Genomic DNA, 12,030 nt, shown 5'->3' with positions numbered 1-12,030 from the left:
CTATTACATGCTGCTTCTGCTGTTTGGCATGAAAGTAGTCCTGGGCTGTAGCTTCATCAGGCTGATGCCTCATTTCAAGGTATGCCTGGTGCTGCTCATGGCATGCCCTCCTGCACTCTTCATTGAATTAGGGTTGATCCCCCAGCTTGTTGGTAATGTTAGAGTGGGGGAATATGCCAGGCCATGAGGTTATAGATTGTGGTTGACTACAATTCTGCTGCTGCTAATGGTCCACAGCACCTCATGGATGCCCAGTTATACATTGCTAGATCTGTTCAAAATCTATCCCATTTAGCACAGTGGTAGTGGCACACAACATGATAGAGGGTATCCTCAATGTGAAGACAGGACTTCATCTCCACAAGGACTGTGCAGTGGTCACTCCTACCAATACTGTCATGGACAGATGCATCTGCGGCAGGCAGATTGGTGAGGATGAGGTCAAGTATATTTTTCCCTCTTGTTAGTTCCCTCACCACCTACTGCAGACCCAATCGAGCAGCTATGTCCATTAGGACTCGGCCAGCATGGTCAGTAGTGGTGCTACCGAGCCACTCATGGTGATAGACATTGAAATCCCCCAGCCAGACTACATTCTGTGCCCTTGCCACCCTCAGTGCTCCCTCCAAGTGGTGTTCATCAGTCTCTCGCTGTCTCTTATAATAAAAACAAGAAATGCTGGAACCACTCAGCAGGTCTGGCAGCATCTGTGGAAAGAGAAGCAGAGTTAACTTTTCGGGTCAGTGACCCGAAACGTTAACTCTTCGTTCCGATGAAGGGTCACTGACCCAAAACGTTAACTCTGCTTCTCTTTCCACAGATGCTGCCAGACCTGCTGAGTGGTTCCAGCATTTCTTGTTTTTCTTTCAGATTTCCAGCATCCGCAGTATTTTTCTTTTATTTCACTGCCTCTTGCTGGTTTGCTCAGTACCTTTCTCTGTCTGTTCCTTTCTGGGTCCTGATAATATCTTCCTGGTTTTCTGTGTGTCTTTCTCTGCCTGCCTCATTGTCGGTGCTGTTACTCAGTGTCCTTGTGTCATTGTGCAGTGAGGGTGAGTCCGTCAGCACGTGTGTTGCTGAGTCCGGGATTCTTGAGAAATCCGACTCCAATCCTGTTTTTTTGAAAACATTGGGGAAATGAACATATTTCACTAACAGGCAGCTAAAATTTAAACAAACAGTTAGCAGAGTGGCGCAGCGGAAGCGTGCTGGGCCCATAACCCAGAGATCGATGGATCGAAACCATTCTCTGCTATTTATGTTTGGTAATAATACAAACAGTTCACTTTCAAAACATCAAGTATTTCCCCATAATAACAAGATGCTTCCAAAGGCACTCTATTGCAATCAGCTTCTTCCTTCTAGTGAACACATCAATCAACAACAAAATAACTTTTGCTCACACGAACACAAACTGCAAACACGGACCAGCCGCTCTCCTTTGTCAACCCCTTCCTGCAGAGCCTCCTCTCCACCACCAGATGGTGATGTTGGCCACAATAAAACCAGGGCAAATGGTCACAGTGAGGAGACGGTCAGGAACAGAAAATAAAACAATAACAGGGGAAACCTTTACACAACAACAGGGGACATCTTTACACAACAGAAAACATATTTACACAACAGGAAATACCTTTAGACAACAGGGAGAATACAATCATACAAATGCCTTGTTTCTCCATTTCAGTCTCGTCTCTCTCTCTGTCCCTCACTTTTGCTTCCTCACAGTCTATTGGTTTTCTGTGTGTTTTTCTCTCTGTCCCGTTGTCAATGGTGTTACTCAGCGTCCTTGTAACATTGTGTAGCCAGGCTGAGCCTCCCAACACCTGTGTTGCTGTAATAAAAACAGAAAATGCTGGAAATGCTCAGTTGGTCTGGCAGCATCTGTGCAGAGAGAAACAGTTAACAGTTCAGATCTGTTTCCTTAGCTCACATTAACTTTGTTCTCTCTCCACAGATGCTGCCAGACCTGCTGACTATTTCAAGCATTTTCTGTTTATGTTTCAGATTTCCAGCATCCGCAGTATTTTGCTTTTGTACGTGTGTTGCTTTGTCTGGGACTGTTTGAGTGCAATGCTATTGCTTTATAAACAGCGTTGAAACAAACATTTATCTCACTAACACACAGCACTAATACACAGCTGGATATAAACAGCAGCCTGCAGCAGAGGGCGCAGTGGAAGTTTATTAACACAACTAATTCACCAACACTATATTTACTGCTATCCACAATCACACCACGCTTCGTTTTAACACATTTTACTCTTCATTGACATCAACTTCTTGCTTCCAATAAACACTTCAATTTGGAACACAGCTTCCAAATCACCTTTATTCACAAACCCGAACACAAGCTGCAAATGCTGCAAACACACACCAGCCCAGACTTTCCCCTTTCTGTCAACCCATTCCTGCATCACTGCCTCTCCACCAACAGTTGTTGCTAGAATCAGACAATCATAGAATGGCTACAGCACAGAAGGAGGCCATTTGGCCTGTCGAACCCGTGCTGGCTCTCTGTTAGAGCAACTCACCTCATTTCACTCCCCAGTCAGTTCAATTTTGGAGGTGGGAAAACTTCTCGAAAGAATAATTCGGGACAAAATTAATAGTTCCATGGACAAATGTGGGTTAATTCAAGAAAGCCAGCATGGATTTCTTAAGGGAAAATCATGTTTAACGGTCCTGCTGGAGTTTTTTGATGAGGTAACAGACGCTGTTGATGTGGTGTACATGGACTTTCAAAAGGTCTGGCAGCATCTGAAAGGTCACTGACCTGAAACGTTAACTTTGCTTCTCTCTGTACAGATGCTGCCTGACCTGCTGAGTATTTCCAGCATTTCTTGTTTTCATTATGGCACAGAGTTCCCTTTTCAAACTTACAGAATTAACCACAATAATGTACTCTGAGATTCAAGTTAAATATCAGCCCAATATTTACACACATTATGAGTTTATAAGTTTCAGTATTAATTCCCATAGTGCATCCTGACATATACATTAGATATAACATAACATAAGAACAGAAGAAATAGGAGCAGGAGTAGGCCATTCGTCCCCTCAAGCCTGCCCTGCCATTCAGTAAGATCATGGCTGATCTGCCCCAGACCTCAACTCCTCTTTCATGCCAGCTCTTCATAGCCCTCAACTCTCCAATATTTCAAAAATCTATTTACATCCTCTTTAAATACTTTCAGTGATTTAGCCTCCAATACTGTCTGGGGTAGAGAATTCCAGACATTCACTACCCTCTGAGAGAAGAAATTCCTTTGCATCTCAGTTTTAAATGAGTGTCCCCTTATTCTGTAACGATGTCGCCTAGTTTGAGATTCCCCCACTAGTGGAAACATTTTCTCAACATCTACCCTGTTAATAAAAACAAGAAATGCTGGAAATACTCAGCAGGTCTGGCAGCATCTGTGAAGAGAGAAGCAGAGTTAATGTTTCAGGTCAGAGACCCTTCTTCACCCTGTTAAGTCCCCTCAGAATCTTGTACGTTTCAAAAAGATCACCCCTCATTCTTCTAAACTCTAATGAATAACCTGTTTAGCCGTTCTTCATAAGTCAACCCCTTCATCCCAGGAATCAGCTGAGTGAATCTCTTTTGAACTCCTCCAATGCCAGTACATCCTTTCTGAAGTCTAAATCTCAAGTGCGATATCAGATTGAGAGAATCTGAAAGATAGTATAACCTGAGATACAAACTGAGAATTCAGTTTAAAACTCCCCCGGATTGTGAAACTAAAAGATACAATAGCAATTCAATTTGTATAGACTGTGCTTTGGATCACATTCCAGCCCTCATACAGTATCAGACTGGAAGATACTGTAGCAATTCCATTAGTGCAGACTCAGCTCTACATTACAGAGCAGGGAACATATTTAAACAACCGGGAACACTTTTACACAAGACGGATCATATTTACACAACTGAGAAGATCTTTACCCAACAGGGAACCATTTTACACAATAACAGAGAACATCTTTACACAACAGCGAATACAGTAACACAACAGAGAACATATTACACAGCAGGAAATATCTTTAAAAGAACACAAGGGACATCTTTACACAACAGAGAACACAATTACATAAATCATCAGTCTTTCGCTGTCTCTTGCTGGTTTGCTCAATACCTTTCTCTGTTTGTTCCCTTCTGGGTCCTGATAATATCTTCCTGGTTTTCTGTGTGTCTTTCTCTGCCTGTCTCATTGTCGGTGCTGTTACTCTGTGTCCTTGTGTCATTGTGCAGTGAGGGTGAGTCCGTCAGCACGTGTGTTGCTGAGTCCGGGATTCTTGTGAAATCCGACTGCAATCCTATTTTTATAAAAACATTGGGGAAATGAACATATTTCACTAATGGGCAGCTAAAATTTAAACAAACAGTTAGCAGAGTGGCGCAGCGGAAGCGTGCTGGGCCCATAACCCAGAGGTCGATGGATCGAAACCATTCTCTGCTATTTATGTTTGGTAATAATACAAACAGTTCACTTTCAAAACATCAAGTGTTTCCCCATCATAACAAGATGTGCTCGATTGCAATCAGCTTTTTCCTTCTAGTGAACACATCAATCAGCAACAAATCACTTTTGCTCACACGAACACAAGCTGCAAACACGGACCAGCCGAGTCTCTCCCACTTTGTCAACCCCTTCCTGCAGAGTCTCCTCTCCACCACCAGATGGTGATGTTGGCCACAAGAAAACCAGGACAAATGGTCGCAGTGAGGAGATGGTCAGGAACAGAAAATAAAACAATAACAGGGAAAACCTTTACACAACAACAGGGTACATCTTTACACAACAGAAAACATATTTACACAACAGGAAATACCGTTACACAACAGGGAGAACACAATCATACAAATGCCTTGTTTCTCCATCTCAGTTTCGTTGTCTGTCTCTCTCTCTCCGTTCCTCACTTTTGCTTCCTCACAGTCTATTAGTTTTCTGTGTGTTTTTCTCTCTGTCCCGTTGTCGATGGTGTTACTCAGCGTCCTTGTAACATTGCGTAGCCAGGCTGAGCCTCCCAACACCTGTGTTATAGAACATAGAACATAGAACAGTACAGCACAGTGCAGGCCCTTCGGCCCACGATGTTGTGCCGAACCTTTAACCTACTCGAAGATCAAAACTACCTACATACCCTTCATTCTACTATCATCCATGTACCTATCCAAGAGACGCTTAAATGTCCCTAATGTATCTGCTTCTACTACCACCGCTGGCAGTGCATTCCACGCACCCACCAGTCTCTGTGTAAAGAACCTACCTCCATCACCTTAAAATTATGCCCCCTGGTGATAGCCCTTTCCACCCTGGGAAAAAGTCTCTGGCTATCCACTCTATCTATGCCTCTCATCATCTTGTACCCCTCTATCAAGTCACCTCTCATCCTTCTTCGTTCCAATGGGAAAAGCCCTAGCACCCTCAACCTTTCTTCATAAGACATGCCCTCCAGTCCAGGCAGCATCCTGATAAATCTCCTCTGCACCCTCTCTAAAGCTTCCACATCCTTCCTATAATGAGACGACCAGAACTGAACACAATATTCCAAGTGTGGTCGAACCAGGGCTTTATAGAGCTGCAGCATAACCTCGCGGCTCTTAAACTCAATCCCCCTGTTAATGAAAGCCAACACACCATACGCCTTCTTAACAACCCTATCAACTTGGGTGGCAACTTTGAGCGATCTATGGACATGGACCCCAAGATCCCTCTGTTCCCCCACACTACCAAGAATCCTGTCTTTTAGCCTGTATTCTGCATTCAAATTCGACCTTCCAAAATGAATCACTTCACACTTTTCCAGGTTGAACTCCATCAGCCACTTCTCAGCCCAGCTCTGCATCCTATCAATGTCCCGTTGCAACCTACAACAGCCTTCCACACTATCCACAACTCCAGCAACCTTCGTGTCATCGGCAAACTTGCTAACCCAGACTTCCACTTCCTCATCCAAGTCATTTATAAAAATCACAAAGAGCAGAGGTCCCAGAACAGATCCCTGCGGAACACCACTGGTCACCGAGCTCCAGGCTGAATACTTTCCATCTACTACCACCCTCTGTCTTCTATGGGCCAGCCAATTCTGTATCCAGACAGCCAACTTTCCCTGTATCCCATGCCTCCTTACTTTCTGAATGAGCCTACCATGGGGAACCTTATCAAACGCCTTGCTGAAATCCATATACACCACATCCACTGCTCTTCCTTCATCAATGTGTTTTGTCACATCTTCAAAGAATGTAATAAGGCTTGTGAGGCATGACCTGCCCCTCACAAAGCCATGCTGACTGTCTCTAATCAAACTATACTTTTCCAACTAATCATAAATCCTGTCTCTCAGAATCCTCTCCAATAATTTGCCCACTACCTACGTAAGACTGACTGGTCTATAATTCCCAGGGTTATCCCTATTCCCTTTCTTGAACAAGGGAATAACATTTGCCACCCTCCAATCATCTGGTACTACTCCAATGGACAATGAGGACGCAAAGATCATCGCCAAAGGCGCGGCAATCTCTTCCCTCGCTTCCCTTAATATCCTTGGGTATATCCCGTCTGGCCCCAGGGACTTATCTGTCCTCATGTCTTTCAAAATTTCCAGCACATCCTCCCTCTTAACATCAACCTGTTCGAGCATATCAGCCTGTTTCACGCTGTCCTCACAAACGACCAGGTCCCTCTCACTAGTGAATACTGAAGCAAAGTATTCATTTAGGACCTCCCCTACCTCCTCCGACTCCAGGCACAAGTTCCCTCCACTATCCTTGATCGGCCCTACCCTCACTCTGACCATCCTCTTGTTCCTCACATAAGTGTAGAACGCATTGGGATTTTCCTTAATCCTACCCGCCAAGACTTTTTCATGTCCCCTTCTAGCTCTCCTAAGTCCATTCTTCAGTTCCTTCCTGGCTACCTTGTAACCCTCTAGAGCCCTGTCTGATCCTTGCTTCCTCAACCTTAAGTAAGCTTCCTTCTTCCTCTTGACTAGCTGTTCCACATTTCTTGTCATCCAAGGTTCCTTCACCCTACCATCCCTTCCTTGCCTCATCGGGACAAACCTATCCAGCAGTCGCAGCAAGTGCTCCCTGAACAACCTCCACATTTCTGTCGTGCATTTCCCTGAGAACATCTGTTCCTAATTTATGCACCCCAGTTCCTGCCTAATAGCATTGTAATTCCCCCTCCCCCAATTAAATATTTTCCCATCCCGTCTGCTCCTGTCCCTCTCCATGACGATCGTAAAGGTCAGGGAGTTGTGATCACTATCACCGAAATGCTCTCCCACCGAGAGATCTGCCACCTGGCCTTGTTCGTTGCCAAGCACCAAATCCAACATAGCTTCCCCTCCAGTCAGCCTATCTACACAAACAGGTCAGTTGCAAGTGGTCCAGAGGAAAACCACAAAGAAAAAACATCCCAAAGCCACCACCCAAACCAGTGGCAAGAGGAGGCTCTCTTCTGAATCAGACTGCAACAACTCCTCTTCACTGGACGGGGAAATGCTGGAATGACAGCCCCTTCAAAAGAGGCGGCAGAACTCCGAGATGGATGATAAAGCATCCCAGCCCCCGGGCACTGGAAGCTGTGATGGGCCCGGCGTGGCCCAACCCCAATGCCCCACACGTAACGACGTGGCCAACGCATCTCAGCTCCGGGACACCGGGAGCAAAGACACGTCTGGCGCACCTGAGCTCCGGGAGACCGGGAGCTGTGATGTTTTCGAGGAGGAACAGATGGAAGCAGCTGAGGACAACCCAATGCTCTCTGCCTACAAGACCCCCCCGATGTCACCCGAGCGGAACAAACCCTGCATGAAAAATCAGGAGGGGTTTCTGAGCCCAACCAACGTGAAACTGCTTGCGCACACGATGGGTATGCAGGAACATCCCGAAGGACTGGGACTAGCGAGGACAAATGGTATGGGAAGCAACAACTAATTTTTAGTAAAAAATGGGTGTAAGAATTGCTTCCATTAATGTGCGTAGCATTAAATCTACTACGCGATGTGTTTCAACCTTGGATTACCTTGCCAAGGTCAAAGCTGACCTACTGTTTCTGCAGGAGTGTGGAATACCACACCTCAGCACCTACAGGCAGTGGTCGCGATGGTGGTCCCACGGGCCATCGATCTGGTCGGGGGGTAATGACTGCCGTTCCTCCGGCCTGGGTATTCTGCTGCGGGGAGGTAACTTCACCATCTCCGAAGTTAAGGAGGTGGTGGGCGGCCGCCTCCTCGTAGCAGACGTGATGTACAACAACGCTCCGCTCCGGTTGATCAACGTGTACGCCCCGGTACAATGCAGCGAGCGGCTGACCGTCTTCCAGCAGCTCCCACTGCTGCTGGCGACGTCCAGGCCGGTCATCCTAGGCGGTGACTTCAACTGCATCATCGATGCCGCTGGACGATCCGGCAGTGACGACAGCAAACTGGACGCTACGTCCAGATTCCTAATAGAAACAGTTAAAGATGCCAAACTGCACGACGTCTTCAGCAAACCTGCAGACGGAGCGCAGCGCAGATACACATGGTCAAGATCGGACGGGTCTGCCCATTCCAGGATTGACTTCCTGTTTGTGTCTCGTGCTGTCACGGTCGGATCCACCGACGTCAAGCCGGTGTTCTTCTCCGACCACTGCCTCTTACTGGCCGACTGTCACTTACAGGACGTCCAGCGGGTTGGCAGAGGGACGTGGAAACTCAATGCTACACTGCTGACCCCAGAGAACGTTGAGGAACTCAAAAGGGATTACAAAGGTTGGAGGACCGTGAAACCCCTCTTTGAGTCTCCAGTTCACTGGTGGGAAGCGATTAAGGAGAACATCAAGAGGTTCTTCATCCACAAAGGTGTTCAGAGGGCGAGAGAGAGACAGAGGGAAGTGTCCCGACTCCAGAAAATTATGCAAAATCTACTCCGGTTGCAGTCAATGGGGGTCGAGGTCAAGGAGGACCTCCAAGAGGTGAAGAGCCAGCAGGCCTCGCTCTTTGCCAAGGAGGCCTCCAAGATCATCTTCCGGTCCAGAGTCCGCTCCATCGAGCAGGATGAGACGTGCTCGCGTTACTTCTTCCAAAAGGTACACAGAGAGAGCTCTGTTATCAGCAGCCTGAAGGAAGAAGATGGCTCGGTAACGTCTTCGCAGTCCGACATACTAAGGATCAGCAAATCCTTTTGTGCTGGGCTGTATGACGCGAAGCCCACAGACAGCAGAGCCTCCCAGTCCTTCCTGTAATCTATCACAGAGGTCTTAGATGACAGCAGGAGGGAGAGACTGGACAAGCCGCTAACTCTGGACGAGCTGACAAAGGCCGTCGAGCCTTTCGAGACGAGTAAAACTCCCGGGAGCGACGGCTTACCGGTCGAGTTGTACTCGGCCCTGTGGGACTGGGTTGGCCCGGACCTGCTGGAAGTATACGAGAGTATGCTCCTGGCCGGCAGCATGTCAGAATCCATGAGAAAAGGCATCATCACGCTCATTTACAAGCAGAAGGGGGAGAGGGCAGAAATCAGAAATTGGCGGCCCATCTCACTGCTTAATGTTGATGACAAGATTCTGTCCAAAGTCATAGCCAGTCGAGTCAAGTCTGCTCTGGAGTTGGTGATTCACCCCGATCAGACCTGTACTGTACCCGGCAGGAAGATCTCTGATAGTCTCGCGCTACTCAGGGATACGATCGCCTACGTACGGGACAGGAGGGTGGACACCTGCCTCATCAGCCTGGACCAGGAGAAGGCTTTTGACAGGATATCGCACACCTACATGATGGACGTGCTTTCCAAAATGGGGTTTGGGGAGGGAATCTGCAATTGGATCCAACTGCTCTACACAAACATCAGTAGCGCAGTCTCAATCAACGGGTGGGAATCTGAAAGTTTCCCGATCAAATCTGGAGTCAGACAGGGCTGTCCTCTGGTTCCGGTCTTGTTTGTTTGCTGTATTGAACCCTTTGCTGAGTCTATTAGGAAGGATGCGAGCATAAGAGGGGTGACAATCCCAGGCAGCGGAGGCACTCAGGTCAAAACCTCCCTGTACATGGATGACGTCGCCGTTTTCTGCTCGGATCCGCTGTCCGTGCGCAGACTGATGAGCATCTGCGACCAGTTCGAACTGGCCTCGGGAGCCAAAGTTAACCATGGCAAGAGCGAGGCCATGTTCTTTGGGAACTGGGCTGACCGATCCTTTGTCCCCTTCACCGTCAGGTCAGACTACCTGAAGGTGCTGGGGATATGGTTCAGAAGGGCCGGGGCGTGTACCAAAACATGGGAGGAGCGAGTAGCCAAGGTACGACAAAAGTTGGGCATGTGGGGGCAGCGATCTCTCTCCATTTTGGGTAAGAACCTGGTCATCGGGTGCGAGGCGCTCACGTTGTTGCCCTACGTGGCGCAGGTCTGGCCCATACCCCACTCCTGCGCCGTGGCAGTCACCCGAGCCATTTTCCGCTTCGTCTGGGGATCTAAAATGGACCGGGTCCGGAGGGACACGATGTTCAAATCTCTGGACAAGGGCGGGAAAAATGTACCCAACGTGGCCCTCATCCTGATGACCACCTTCGTGTGCGGCTGCATCAAGCTGTGTGTAGATCCCCAGTACGCAAACTCCAAGTGTCACTACGTGCTGAGGTTCTATCTGTCCCCGGTGTTGTGAAGGATGGGCCTGGTCACATTGCCGCGGAACGCTCCGTGCAGTTGGGACGTGCCGTACCATCTATCCTTCGTGGAGCAGTTTCTGCGGGAAAACACCTTTGACCACCGGTCCATCAGGCAGTGGTCTGCACGAAATGTCCTCAAGGCCCTACGGGAAAAGGAAACGGTGGATCCTGTCGGATGGTTCCCCGAGCAGACCGTCAAAGTCATTTGGCGAAATGCCTCATCACCAGAACTTTCAAACAAGCACCAAGACGTAGCTTGGCTGGTGGTGAGAAGGGCCCTCCCCGTCAGATCCTTCATGCACACCCGAAGTCTCGCCCCCTCCGCACAGTGCCCCCGTGTTGGCTGTGGTGGGGAAGAGACGGCCGCCCACCTCCTCCTGCAATGTGCCTTTGCAAAGCAGGTGTGGAAAGAGATGCAGTGGTTTTTGTCAAGGTTCATCCCAAGCAGCACTGTAACACAGGAGTCTGTGCTCTACGGGCTGTTCCCAGGGACGCACACCGAGACAAACATCAACTGCTGCTGGAGGACTATCAATTCGGTGAAAGACGCCCTTTGGTCTGCCCGAAACTTGCTGGTCTTCCAGCGCAAAGAGTTGTCCACCACCGAATGTTGCAGACTGGCACATTCCAAGGTCCAGGACTACGTGCTGAGGGACGCACTAAAGCTTGGGGCAGCCGCAGCAAAGGCTCAATGGGGAAAGACCACAGTGTAAGGTTCCCCCCACCAAGCTGGACTGATGGGCTGGATCCATGGGAAACCCCTCGAACTGTATCGTTAATATTCTCAATTGCTGTAAATGTAAAAGTGTAATTGACATGACAATTGTGAAACGGAAGGGTTGGGAAGAAACTCATGACAGTATTGAAGGAAACTGATCTCCCTTGCAATGTTTGTATTTTTTGGTGCTGTTTGGAAACTGTTTGGCAATGTAATTTTTACAGATTTTTATGAATAAAGTATATTTTGGAAATTAAAAAAAAAAGTAAGGTCCCCCCATCAAGCTGAACTGAGGGGCTGGATCCATGGGAAACCCCTCGAACTGTTTTGTTGATATTTACTTTTGCTGTAAATGTGAAACTATAATTGGCATAACAATCGTGAAATGGAAGAGTTGTGAGGCAACTCATGATTGTATAGAAGGAAACTGATCACCTTTGCACTGTTTGTATTTTTTGACTTGATGCTGTTTTAAACTGTTTGGGAATGTAATTTTTGCAGATTTTTATGAATAAAGTATATTTTGGAAATAAAGAAAAAAGTTCTCCCAGGATGAGGCTAACCTATTGTACTGTGGATTTGCTGATGCCTGCGATGTCTTCAAATGTGGGATACTCAACTGCAGAATTTGTGATAGTTGGGGGTCTGCTTTTGCGCTC

The 12,030-nt window shown here is 47.6% G+C and overlaps 1 non-coding gene across 1 annotated transcript; it reads left to right on the top strand.

Moving 5' to 3' along the window:
* The first annotated feature begins 4,388 nt into the window (after positions 1-4,388).
* Positions 4,389-4,460, top strand: trnam-cau (transfer RNA methionine (anticodon CAU)). Its single transcript has one exon. It is a non-coding gene; the product is annotated as a tRNA-Met (tRNA).
* Positions 4,461-12,030: the final 7,570 nt, after the last annotated feature.

This window comes from Heterodontus francisci, chromosome 35 (genome assembly GCF_036365525.1).
Source record: "Heterodontus francisci isolate sHetFra1 chromosome 35, sHetFra1.hap1, whole genome shotgun sequence".
NCBI lineage: Eukaryota > Metazoa > Chordata > Chondrichthyes > Heterodontiformes > Heterodontidae > Heterodontus > Heterodontus francisci.
The sequence above is the reverse complement of the archived record's forward strand: the minus strand, read 5'-3'. Positions and strand labels throughout refer to the sequence as shown.